The sequence below is a fragment of the Hemitrygon akajei genome, unplaced genomic scaffold (genome assembly GCF_048418815.1).
Source record: "Hemitrygon akajei unplaced genomic scaffold, sHemAka1.3 Scf000063, whole genome shotgun sequence".
NCBI lineage: Eukaryota > Metazoa > Chordata > Chondrichthyes > Myliobatiformes > Dasyatidae > Hemitrygon > Hemitrygon akajei.
Genome location: NW_027331949.1, coordinates 4,522,134 through 4,536,505, shown reverse-complemented (window position 1 = coordinate 4,536,505; position 14,372 = coordinate 4,522,134).

The window sequence follows — 14,372 nt, the reverse complement described above, 5'->3', positions numbered from 1 at the left end:
CAAGGTAACGTCAGAGTAGCAGAAACCCAATGTAAAATTATAAAATAGAAAATGCTGGGAACTCAGTAAATCAGGCTACATCTGTGAAAGGAGAAATGGTGGAAAACCCAGTTTCATACTGGGGCTGTCCAAGATGCGGTAGATGTGCCGAATGTTTCTACCATTCTCTTTTATCTGCTTATAATTTCCTGCAACATTTTAATGCACAGATATTATCTGATTGGAGGGTTGCAGATGTTGTTCCCTTATTCAAGAAAGGGAGTCAAGATAGCCAAGGAAATTATACACCAATGCGACTTACATCAATGGTTGGTAAATTTATGGAGAAGATCCTGAAAGGCAGGATTTATGAACATTTGGAGAGGCATAATATGATTACCAATAGTCCGTATGGGTTTGTGAAAGGCAGGTCGTGCCTTACGAGCTTGATTGAATTTTTTAAGGATATGACTAAACACATTGATGAAAGTAGAGAAGTAGATGCAGTGTATATGGATTTCAGCAAGGCATTTGATAAGGTACCCCATGCAAAGCTTATTGAGAAAGCAAGGAGGCATGGGTTCCAAGAAGAACTTTCTTTGTGGATTCAGAATCGGCTTGTCCACAGAAGGCATAGGTAGTTGTAGACAGTTCGTATTCTCCAAGGAGGTCTCTGACCAGTGCTGTCCCTTATGAATCTGCTCTGGCATCCCTTCCATTCGCAATGTTTATAAAAGACCTGGATGAGGAAGTGGAGGGATGGATTAGTAAATTTGCTTATGACACCTAGTTTGGGGGTATTGTGGATAGTGTGGAAAACTGTCAGAGGTTACACCTGGACATCGATTGCATGTAAAACTGGGCTCTAATACGATGGTAGAATATAGTATTAATGATCAGACTCTAGGAAGTGTGGAAGATCAGAGTGATATTGGGGTCCGAGTCCACAGGAGACTTAAAGCTGCTGCATGGATTGACTGTGTGGTGCATTGACCTTCATTAACCGTGGGACTGAGTTCAAGAGCCGAGAGGTAATGTTACCTCTATATAGAACCCTGGTCAGACCCCACTTGGAGTACTGTGCTCAGTTGTGGTTACCTCACCACCCGAAGGATGTTGAAACTAAAGAAAGTGTGCAGAAGAAATTTAGAAAAAAGTTTTCTGGATTGGGGAGCATGCCTTCTGAGATTAGGTTGAGCGAACTTGGCCTTTTCTCCTTGGAGCGATGGAGAATGAGAGGTGACCTGACGGAGGTGTATAAGACGATGATAAACTTTGATCGCGTGGATAGTCAGAAGCTTTTTCTCTGGGCTGAAATGGCTAACATGAGAGGGCAGAATTTTTATGCCCTTTGAAGTAGGTACAGAGGCAATGTCAAGAGCAATTTATTTTTTTTTTGCTTTTACGCAGACAGAGGTGTGTACGTGGAATGAGCTGCCGGCGACTGTGCTAGAGGAGGAGAGCGTAGGGTCTTTTATGAGGCTAATGGATACGTACATGGAGCTTAGAAATATAGAGGTCTATGGGTAACACTAGGAAATTCCTAAAGTAAGTACATGTTTCAGACAGCGCTGTTGGCCGAAGGACCTGTGTATGATGCTGGAGGTTTTGTATGTTTCTACAGTCAATCTGACGGCATACACTGTCATTCAGTTGCATTTGCTACTGTAGAGGCTACTGTCTCTACCCTGACAGGAAATGAACACCGAATGATAAAATTATGCAACACTTTCTGCAGTTCTCGTGGTTTGTTACCATGGAAACGGAGGCAATGTCTCAACAAAGGTAACTGAAAAAGGAAATAACAAACTCAACGTCATACCCTATGAGTTACATTGTGACAAATGTTAACACTGCAGCTACTTTGAAATGATGAATCTAAAATTGTAAAGGCTGCTTTTAGCCATACATTGAATTAATCGTCCAGTAGTTCTGGTGAACAAAAAATGATTCTTACTCTAGCGATCGATAATATATTAAACTCTGCCATAAATATACCAAATGACAGCCTCAACCACCATCTGTTGCAACACTCCACAGGTCGAACACTCTTTAACTGACGAAGTTTTCTCATCTCAGGTTTGAAGGGAAACTTCTTCATTCTGAAGCTATTCTCTCAGATAACAGACATTCTGATGGAAACATCCTCTCCATGTCCACTGTGCCCAGACTGGTCAGCATTCTGTGGGTTTAAATAACATTCCAACCGCCTCTTTAGTTCTGAACCACACAAAGTACAGGCCCAGAGTCATCAAATGATTGTCATACATAAACTCTCTCATTCCTGGAATTACGCTTGTGAACTATCTGAGCAACAGTTGTACTGAACACATCCATGAATAACAGGGAATATGGCAACAGCATAATTCACAGGGGAAAACTGTGTTTTCTTTACTGTACCACTAAATATCACAAAACAAGCGCCAGTGCTCAGGTTTATTTCCAGTGGAACAAATTTAGCGATTTGGGTTCGCAACCGTTCGACAGAATGATTTCAACTATTTCCCGTTTTCAGTGCATATTTCCAGCATCTTTAGATTCTGCCTGATTTCCACCGACAGAGAGACAGGTGACATTAAGGGGATTTTACAAACAGAGTTTGAACACCAAACTCACTGTTCTATTTCTGTTGCAAACACTGAACAGCCCATTTACTCACAGCTTCTCACTGTGAGGGATGGGATGATAACTCATCGTCTCCTTAGTATCGCAATCATTGCTTCCAAAGGAACTGCACAAACAAACATCTGATCCCAGAGCAGAAATACTGGCTCAACACCTCATAAACTTGGGCAGCGTGAACCCCGGGTCCATTGTACTTGGATCTAAAACTCTGATTCTCCAGGATCAAACCTCAAATGGTCACACTGCTGAATATGCCACTCACCGACCCCCGAATCCTCACATATCGTTCCCACATCTCACCGCGAGTGGTGCGATCAGAAATTTCCGCACAACCAGTGCCCAGCACCCCAAGCCTTTGGATTCATTGTGAACGGAGGAACATCCAGCCCCCATCAGTGGAAATACTGACCTGGGCCAAATTCCAGATACTGACAGCTCGATATGCCCAGGATTACAGCTCAAGCAACCTCTCGCCCAGGACTCCTTGTTGCCGGTAATATGCTGCACTGTCTCGGACATCCAGAGTTCAAAAACTAACGCTCCGACATCAACCTGTGACGGCCTGAACAAAGTTGCGCAAATGTAAGTCCCACATTCACTAGTTTTCTGTTCAATCTAATACAGGGATAATGCAGTCAATGCAAACAACATCCTCCCCATCCCGCTATCAATCTGTTATCTCTGCTTCCAAGCCCCCTTCCGATATAACTTAACACAGCGGACATTTGGTAACATTGAAGCCAAAATTGTAGTGGTTCCTGCTGTATACAACAAACCTTCCGGTAGTTCCAGGTAACGAACACCGATTTCAGAAGTAACTCAATGAGACAAAATACGTCACAATGAAGATAACAGTAGAAGAGAGATTGTTGATATATAAACATTGACGGGATACAGGTAATACAGAGGTTTTACAAAATGGTTGATATATATCATTGAGCTGGTGGGATACAGACTGGACAGTGATTATCCCAGATGGGCAGGGAATTGAATTGACTTTAATACTTACATCCTTCATATACATGGGGAGTAAAACATCTTATTTTACGTTTCCGTCTAAATATTCAACGTGCAATTTATAGTAATTTATAATAAATAGTATGTACAAAATATAACATTGAAATGCTATTTTGTCACCATGAATTAATCAGTCTGATGGCCTGGTGGAAGAGGCTGTCCCGGAGCCTGCTGGTCCTGGCTTTTATGCTGCGATACCGTTGGAACAATTTACGGTTGGGGTGACTCGGGTCCCCAATGGTCTGAGGTGGAAGAGGCTCTGCAGTGCTCTTTTCACCACACACCTGGTACTTACATACCACGTGTGATCCTCGGTGATGTGCATGATGGGAACTTAAAGCTGGTCACCCTCTCAACCCCAGATCCATTGTCTCCATTTCTCCTTTAGTCCACAACCAGTTCCTTTGTTTTTGTCACATTAACGGAGAGGTTGTTTTCTTGACACCGCTGTATCAGGGTGATGACTTCTTCTCTATGGGCTGCTACGTTATTCCATGAGATTAAGCCAGACAGTGTGGTGTCCTCAGCAAATTTAATTAGCTGTTTGGAGTTGTGGGTGATCATTTGGCAAGCAGAAGCAGTAATAGATCGGAGTTTCAGGGAGGCAGTCACCCCTAAAAGTCTGGAGACAGGTAGCTGGGTGACTGTCATGAATGGGAAGGGAAATAGACGGAAAGAGCAGAGCACCCATGTGGCTGTTCCCATCAACAATAAGTTTACCATTTTGGATACTGTTGGTGGGGCAGACCTACCATGGACAAGTTGTATTGGTCGCGTCTCTGGTAGCGAGACTGGACCCTCAGCTCAGAAAGGAAGGAAGGAAAAGAGAAGAGCAGTAGTGATTGGGGATTCCATAGTTAGGGGGACAGATAAGAGGTTCTGTGGGAAAGATCAAGAATCCAGGATGGTCTGTTGCCTCCCTGGAGCCAGGGTCTGTGATATATCGGATCGAGTTCTCAGTGTTCCCAAGAGGGAGGATGAGAAGCCAGATGTCGTGGTCCAAGTAGGGACCAATGACATAGAGAAGAGTAGGGATGACGTCGTGAAGAAGGAATATACGGAGTTAAGAAAAAAATTAAAAAGCAGGAACTCAAGGGTGGTAATCTCGGGATTGCTGCCTATGTCACGAGACAGAGAGGGTAGGAACAGAAAGTTATGACAGCTAAATGTATGGCTGAAGGGTTGGTGCAGGGTGCAGGGGTTCAGATTTACTGGATCATTGGGTACCCTTCTGGGGAAGGTCTGACCTGTACAGAAAGGACGGGCTGCACCTGAACTGGAACGGGGCCAATATTCTGGCGGGCAGCTTTGCTAGAGCTGTTGGGGAGGGTTTAAACTAATTTGGCAGCGGGGTGGGAATCATAACGTGAGTGCAGAGATTAGGGTAGAAGGACCAGGGCATGATGTTATGTGTTCTCAGTTGGTTCGGAGTGCCAAGCAGGGGGCAATATAAATATAAGCAGACAGAATTTAGAATGCTGCGGGAAATACAGGGTTGAAGCTATGGGTGATTTCAACTTCCCTCAAATTGACTGGCACCTCCTGACTGCAAGGGGAACAGATGAGGCTGAATTTGTCAGGTGTGTTCAAGAAGGATTCCTGACAAATCATGAGGACCGGCCGACGAGAGGAGAGGCCATACTGGATCTAGTTCTGGGTAATGAACCTGGTCAGATGACAGACCTCTTGCTGGTGGAGCATTTTTGTGAGAGTGACCACAACTCCCTTAGCTTCAGCATAGCTATGGAAAAAGATTTTTAAAAAACAGACAAAATGGGAACGTACTTAACTGGGGAAGGGTTAACTGAAGGGATGAGGCAGGAACTAGCGAGAGTAAATTGGAAACAGATGCTCAAGGGTGAAAGCACAGAAGTTTAGGGAACACTTGTGCTGGGTTCAGGATAGGTTTGTCCCACTGAGACAAGGGAAAAAATGGTAGGAAAAGAGTGCCAGGGTTGACGAAACACCTGAGGCAACTCGTCAAGAGGAAAGAGGAAGCATATGTAAGATATAAGAAGCAGGAAGTAGGAGGGCCTCATGAGAAATATTGGGTAGCCAGGAAGGAGCTAAAGAACCGACAGGAGAGCTCGAAGGGGGCATGAGAAGGCGTTGGCATGTAGAATTAATTAGAACCCCAAGGCGTTCTATGCGTATGTGACGAACAGAAGGATGATAAGAATGAAGGTGGGGCCGCTAAAGGATAAAGAAGGCAACATGTGCCTGGAGGCGGAAAAGGTTGCGGAGGTCCTAAATGAATATTTTGCTTCAGTATTCACAAGTCAAAAGGACTTTCATTAGGGTGAGGTCGAAATAGAACAGGCCTGTGTGCTGGTCAATGTGAAGATTAAGGAAGAAGAAGTGTTGAACCTTCTTAAAAACATCAAGATTGATTAATCCACAGGGCCGGACGTGATATACCCCAGGTTGCTGTGGGAAGTGAGAGAAAAGAATACTGGAGCAGTAGCTATGATCTTTGAATCCTCTTTGGCTGCAGGGGATGTGCCGGAGTATTGGAGAATGCCTTGTTTAAAAAGGGTAATGGGGAGAATCCAGGGAACTATAGACCGGTGAGTCTTACGTCGGTGGTCTGCAAACTATTGGAAAGGATTCTTAAGAATAGTATGTACGAGCATTTGGAGAGGTACAGTCTACTCAAGTATAGTCAACATGGCTCTGTAAAGGGAAGGTCGTGCCTCACGAGCGTAATTGAGTTTTTGAAGAGGTAACAAAAGAAATTGATGAGGGTAGGGCGGTAGATGTGATCTACATAGATTTTAGCAAGGCATTTGACAGGGTCCTCCACGAGAGACTCATTCAGGAAGTCATGAGGTACGGGATCAGTGGAACCTTGTCTGTTTGGACAAAAAACTGGCTTAAAGGAAGAAAGCAGTGGGTAGAAGTGGAAGGAAAGTATTCTGCTTGGCGGTCGGTGACTAGTGGAGTGCCGCAAAGATCTGGCCTGGGACACCTGTTCTTTGTGATTTTTATAAGTGACCTGGATGTAGAGGTGGAAGGATGGGTGAGTAAGTTTGTGGATGAAACGAAGATTGGAGGAGTTGTTCATGGAGCTGTAGGTTGTCGAAGGTTACAAGAGGATATAGACAGGATGCGGAGTTGGGCAGAAAAGTGGCAGATGGAGCTCAATCTGGATGAGTGTGAGGTGATGTATTTTGGAAGGACAAACGAGAGGGCTGAGTACAGAGTTAAATTTCCTTACTTAAGAGTGCGGCTGAACAGAGGGACCTTAAGATTCAAATCCATTCATCCTTCAAGGTTGCTGCACAGGTTGATAGGATAGTTAAGAAGGCCTATGGGATGCTAGACCATTAGTAGGGGGATTGAGTTCAAGAGTAGAGAGGTCATCTTGCAACTCTACAAATCTCTGGTGGGACCACACTTAGAGTATTGTGTTCAGTTCTGGTCACCTCATTATGGGAAGGATGTGAAAGCTATGGAGAGGGTTCAGAGGAGATTTACCAGGATGTTGTCTTGATTGGAATACAAGTCTTATGAAGCAAGGTTAGCAGAGATGGGACTTTTCTCTTTAGAGTGTCGAAGGATGAGAGGGGACTTGATAGAGGTCTACAACATTACCAGAGGCATAGAAAGGGTGGATAGCCAGTACCTGTTTCCCAGGGCAACAATGGCAAACACCAGAGGGCGTATGTACAATATTAACGGAGGGAAGTTTAGGGGAGACATCAGGGGTAAGTTTTTTACAGAGAGGGTTGTGGGTGCCTGGAATGACTTGCCAGGGATAGTGGTGGAGGCTAAAACATTAGGGGTATTTAAGAGCCTCTTGGACAGGCACATGGTTGAAAGAAAAATAGTGGGTTACAGGGTAGCGTGGGTTTAGTACTTTTTTTTAATGAATATATGCGTCGGCACAACTTCGAGAGCCGAAGGGCCTGTACTGTGCTGTAGTGTTCTAGTGTCTAGGGTGGCGACACTATCATGGGTGCACAGACAGTAAAGGAGGGGCTAAGGAGACAACCCTGAGGGGCACGTATGCTGAGGGTCAGAGCGACAGAGGTGAGGCAGCCCACTCTTACCACCTGCCGGCAATCTGACAGAAAGTCCAGGATTCAGCTACGCAAGGCAGGGTGAAGGCCGAGGTCTCTGAGTTTCTTGTCGATACTTCACGCCTTCGTATGGCTACTGCTCTGCCCATGACTGCAAGGAACTGCAGAGAACTTTGGAGAACAGAGAACATCAGAGAAACAAGCCTCCCCTTCATGGACTCTTCCTACACTTCTCCAGCCTCGGAAAAGCAGGCCATGTACTCAACGATCCTCACAACCTGGACATTCTTGCTGCAAACTCGCTCCCCCATCGGGGAAGAGATACAAAAGCTTTAAAGCGCCTACCACCAGGCTCAAGGACAGCTTCCTGTCTGTGGTTATAAGCCAACTGAACGGTAAAATGGACTCGACCTCACAATGTAACTCGACGTGACCCTGCACCATATGTCTATCTGCACTGCACTTTCTCTGCAACCATAATGCTTTGTTACAGTTATTGTTTTGTCGTATATCAGCTCAATGTATTGTCGTAATGTTTTGATCTCTGTGGATGGTACGTCACGCAAGATTTTCACTGTATCTCAGTACGTGATAAGAATAAACAAATTCCCATTTTAACTCTGTGTAAATATTAGACAGACTGAGCTTCTGTTTCGGAACCTCATAAGGAAACTTAACTGAACTGTTGTCATTTCTAAGGAACACAAATAAATAGAAAAGGCTTCAATCTCGCACTACGATTTGCGGTAATTGGGATCAGGTGACCAGTACTCGGTCTCCCATATCTATATCAGAATCAGGTTTAATAGCTTGGGGGGGGGGGGGTGTCTGCGTGACGTCATTTGTGGGACAGCGCTCGTATTTATCACGGGTTTCATCACTGAATCTAGTGTTGTGAGATGTAAAGTCCCCTGTTATGTGTCCCGCTGTGCAGTGTTGTTCGTGGAGTGGGCAGCGTGGTGTTTGTCTCGATTCGGGTCACAACACCAGAATTGCCAGCGGGGTCCACACACAGTGTACTAGTCAACAGAAAACCTCTCGTCCCTGACAATGTGGACCATAGACACCCCTACCTCTCAAAGACAGGGAATCACTCGAACAGCTGATCGCTGAGAGGAATTATATTTATTGGACACTAAAGTTCACCCAGATTCGTTTGGACGGATTTGATGTGGAGTTCGGGGTGTCACAGTGAAAGGGCCGGACAGCCGAACTCTCTCAGTTGTCCAAACATCCTTCCAGGTGAGGCGACACTTCACCTGTGAATCATCCGGGGTCGCCTATTGTGTCCGCTGCTCCCGATGCGGCCGCCTCTACACTGGTGACAACAGCTCCTCCGCAGTTGTGCGGGGTAGGGTTGTTTTTTGGGGGGCGGATCGATGTTATCGTTCCCTTTTGTGCGGGAGGGGTGGGTTTTGGGGGTTGATGATCAGGATGTCTTTCTTTTTCTATGCAGGGGGTGGGAGTTTGATTTTTCTCTCTGAACGACTTTAATGCTCTTTCTATGTTTTGTGGTTCTCTGGAGAAGAAAAAAAACGCAAGAGTTGTTTATGGATACCTGCTTTGATAATAAACTGACCTTTGAACTATCCGCTCCCAGCGGGACTTCCCGGTGTCCAAACATTTTCATTCCGATTCCCATTCCCGTTCCGACGTGTCAACCCATCGCCTCCTCTTGTGCCAAGATGAGGCCACCCTCAGGGTCCAGGATCAGAGCCTTATATTCCGTCTGGGTAGCCCCCCCCCCCCCCCAACCTGATGGCATGAATATCGATTTCTCCTTCCGATGAACGTATTTTCCCTTCGCCCCTCCCTCCCACTCCCTCTCTTCCTCTCTGACTTTTCACGTCCTCTCACGTGCTTATCACGTCTCTCTGGGCCCACTGCTCCTATTCTGCACTCTCCTCCCCTATTAGATTCTATTTTCATCTGCTCTTGAGCTTTCCCACCTACCTGACTTCACCCATCACCTCATTTCCTCATTTCCTCGCCCGCCCCGATTATATTCAGATGTTTTCCCCATTCCATCTCAGTCCTGAAAGAGGGTACAACTGAAAACGTCGACTGTCCACTCTTTTCGATAGATGCTGCCTGACCTGCTGAGTTCCGCCAGCATTTTGTTTGTGTTGCTCTGGGTTTCCAGCATCTGCAGATTTTGTCGTGTTTGTGATTTACCTCTCTGTTGGAGGGATTGGGGGAAAGGTGGATATGGCCGGTGCACAGAGATCAAACGTACAGCGCCTTGACGTTGATTTTTTTTCTCTTCATTCCTGAATCGGAACTTCCCATCTTTGATCTGGAGAGGTGTTCATGAGATTCCCAGCTGCACCACAGTCGGTGGGTCTGACACCTCCACGACCAGGAAGCTGACTGCAGAGAGAAACAATCCGTCAGGATTCCCCTCCCTGCTGACGGGTATTCTCTTTTACGGGACGCTTGGAACTTGCCGCCCAGAAGTGTCCTGGATCACCACAATAGAGTCGGGAACCTGTCTACCAGCGCCGCTCTCGTTCCTCTGGAGACAGGCGCAAGCGCCCTAACTGCATCTGCACCTCCGTGGACATGATGCTGTGTGACGAGAGAGGAGCCAGTCGTTTACCCGGTCGTCAACTGGAATAGCCAGATTAATCATTTCATCCAGACTATCCTGCTCGTCCCGGACAGCGATCTCACGTGGAACCCCTACATTCCGTCCACACTGGAAGGCAGTGATGAGAGATATCTGATACCAACCCCTCTCTATTGCAAACGTGCGGAATTCAGCTGCTCCCGTAAAACGTCGAACAAGCTGAGGGGAAGTCCATCTAGAAGATAGACCATGTACGCCAGATTTCGCCCATCGTTACCAAAACGACCAGGCTTGGCATGGAATGTCAGCTCGCATTTGGTAATAAACATCCTGCGACAATCGGGATCAGTATAATATCCTCCTGGTTGTGAAATACTCGGTTCCTGAAATGACGTGGGTGTCTATGGAGGTCCGAAGGCCAGAGTCAGTTCAGGTCCGGGCGTGTGAGCGGAAGTATTATTAGCAGAGATTGTCGGAGCAGCCGAAAAGAAGGGCTTATTAGATGCTAGGAGTGGGACTGAGGCGGCCAGAAGTTTCTGAATCGCATTGGTGATAACGTTAATGGCTGTCAGCTGATGCTGGCTGTCCACAGTAAATTCGGCGATGGCGGCTGTGAGAGCCTGATCGTTGACATCTGAGTCCGACTGACAGCCGTGAGCTGCTCAACCATTGCGGCTGGGGTCGATACCTGTTCTTCCAGATGAGACTGGGCTTGTCGGCAGGAGATTATCTGCCCCATCGCCTCAGTAACTTCACTCAGAACAGATTCCATTGCCTGTAGTTTGTATCTTACCTGACCAATGAATCTCAGGCTATGCTCAGCTTCTCTCTCTCTCTCTCTCTCTCTCTCTCTCTCTCTCTCTCTCTCTCTCTCTCTCTCTCTCTCTCTCTCTCTCTCTCTCTCTCTCTCTCTCTCTCTCTCTCTCTCTCTCTTCTCTCTCTCTCTCTCTCTCTCTCTCTCTCTCTCTCTCTCTCTCTCTCTCTCTCTCTCTCTCTCATGGGTCCATCTTTGTGTGGTCGAGACTTGTCACAAGATTCGGATGTGGCCCGAGTGCAGAGCGAGAGACACTGAAGCGGGTCGATAGTTCACAGACATTAATGCGAACAGAGTTAGAGAGAAAAGAAAAGAATAAGCGCTAGGCTAAACAGTGCCATTAAATAAAACTCTCAAATGGAAATTGAAGCCTACACTGCGGCTGAAAGGAGTAACTAAATTTAAAATGTATTCCGAGAGTCAGTTTTCTCGAACAGCCCGATTTCTCAGGCAAGGCCGAAACCAAGCAAGCAGCGAGGCATTGTTGTACTGGGTTCAAGTCTACAACAGAAAGAACAGAGTTAAATATTATAACAAGGAAATAATAACAACGTACATCTTCATGAGCGTGATTGCCGTCTCTGCTGCACTGCCGAATCCATGGTTGTGACAGGGCCCCCTTTCTAGATGCAGCGCCGGTGCAACAGAATTGTATCCAGTGGAAGACCCAGATGAGCGAGTTGTCCAAGATATCCTTAGCCACAATACACTGCATTATTTTGCAGGGACATGGGAACCAGAATGCCAGAACAGTTAATGTTGAGTTGTGGAAGGAGATGCTGGAAAGACTACAGACGTAGCAAGGAATCTTAGGTTGAGCATGGTGCGACTATTTCAATATGCATATTGACTATTTCAAGCTGCATATATTTCAATATAAGAAATATGGTAGGAAAGTTGGATAAACGAGCTGAAGATGAGGGAGCTGGTTGGCAGACAGAGGCAAAATGTAGTGAGGAGGGGCTGTCAATGGGGCAAAATTAAAGTCAACAAGATGCAATATAAATGGTGGACAATATCGAAGAGGGTGCATACAGAACTGAAGATGTTATATTTGATTAGGGCAATATACAGACTAAGACAGATGAACCTGCAGTACAATTGCAAATCAGAATGATGTTATAGGCATTTCTGAAAAATATGGGGGGGGGGGCGGTTCAGGGCAGAAATGAATAGTGGCAGATAGAAAAAATAAACAGCCTGGAGCTTAGTATCCAAGGATACACGGTGTATCGAAACGCCAGGCAGGAAGGTAGAGTAGGCGGCGTTGATCTGATGGTAAAAAAAAATCAAATTATTCGGAAGTGGAGACATGGGTCTGGAAGATGCTGATTCTTTGCGCATAAAGGTGAGGAACTTCAAGGGTAAAATGACACTGATGGGAGTTGTATACAAACTCTAAAACAGTAGTACGGGTTTGGCCTCCAAACTTCAACGGAAGATGGAAAATGCTTGCCAAAAGGGTAAGATTACAGTGGCCATTGCAATATGCAGGTAGATTGGAAAAATCAGTTTGGTGCTAGATTCCACGAGGGGGAATTTCCAGAGTGCCTATGAAATGGCTTTTTAGAACCGCTATGGATTCAGATATTCCAGATTGGGTGTTGAGCAATGGGCCATAATTGATTAGACAGCTTCAGGCAAAAGATCCCTTAGAGGCAAGTGATCACAGTACCAAGGAATTCGCACAGAACTTTAAAACGGAGAAGCTAGAATCGGTCGTTTCAGAATTTCAGTGGAGTAAAGAGAACTACAGAGTCATGTGAGTGGAGTTGGCCAGAATTAATTGGAAAAGAGGGGTATCAATGGCTGTAATTGCTGGAAGTAAGCTGGAAGGCACAGGCTATATACGTCGCAAAGAGGAAGAAGAATTCTGAAGGAAAGATGACACAACGGTGGCTAACAAGAGAAGTCAAAGCGAACATAAAAGCCAAAGAGGGGGCATGCAATGGAGCAAATATTAGTGGAAGGTTAGAGGATTGGGAAGCTTTTAAAAAAATCAACAGACAGCAACTAAATCATTAAGAAAGTAATGATATAATACAAAACTAAGCCAGCCAATACGATTAAGGAGGATTCCAAACGTCTCTTCAGATACATAAAATGTGAAAAAGGGCGAGAGTGACTGTCAGTCTGCTGGAAAACGAAGCTGGAGAGGTAGTAACTGGAGACGAGCTAAATAATATTTTTCCTCAGTCTTCACTGTGGAAGACACGAACTGTTTAGCGGCAGTTAAAGGTATCAGGGGTCATGGAGTTTGTAAAGGTACCATAACTAGAGAGAATGTTCTTCGGAAACTGTGGAGGAGATCGTGGAGGCATTAGTAATGATCTTTTAAGTATCACTAGGTTCCGGACTGGTTCTGGAAGACTGCAAAATTGCAAAAGACACTCCACTCTTCAGGAAGGGAGAGAGTCAGAAACTACGGGTCAGATAGTTTGGTATCAATGATTGAACAGATGTTGGAATCGATTAATAAGGATGAAGTCTCATGGCACTTGGAGGAACATGAAAAAAAAAACAGACCATACTCCGCATGGTTTCTGCAAAGGAAAATCTTGCCTGACAATCACTGAAGAAATCATTCAAGAAATAACAAGTAGGAGAGACAAAGGAGAATCTGGTGATGAGCGTACTTGGTTTTTCAGAAGGCATTTGGCAAGTGGTGCCAAATAAGACTGTTTAACAAGCTATGAGTCCATGGTACTATAGGAAAGATTACAGCATGGATAACGCAACGGCTGATTGATAAGAGTTGAAGAGTGCCGAAAAGAGAGCATTTTCTTTTTGGCTGCCGGTGACAAGTGGTACCCCACAGAGTCTGTGTTGAGACCAATTCTTTTAAAGATATATGTCAATGAGTTTGATGACGGAATTGATGGCTTTGTTGCAAAGTTTGCAGGCAGTATAAAACCTGAAGGAGGAGCAGGTTGTTTTGAGGAAGTAGAGTGGCTACAGGAGGTCATACAGATTAGGAGAATGGGCAAACTAAATGGCAGAGGGAATACAGTGCCAGGAAGCGTATGGTCCTGCACATTGGTAGAGGAAATGAAAGAGTCGACTGCTCTTGAAATGGAGAGAAAATACAAAAAAAAAGTGGTGAACCTGGATGAAAGTCCTTGTGCAGGATTCTCTAAAGGTTAATTTGCCGCTTTAATCTATGCCGGGGGAGGCAAATACAACGCCAGCATTCATTTCAAGACAACTGGGATATAAAAGCAATGATGAAAAGCTGAGACTCTATAAGGCACTGAAGTGGACTCACGTGGAGTATTGCGAGTAGGTTTGGGCCGCTAATCTTGAGAGGATGTGCTGAAACGGGAGAAGGTTCAAAGTAGGTTCACGA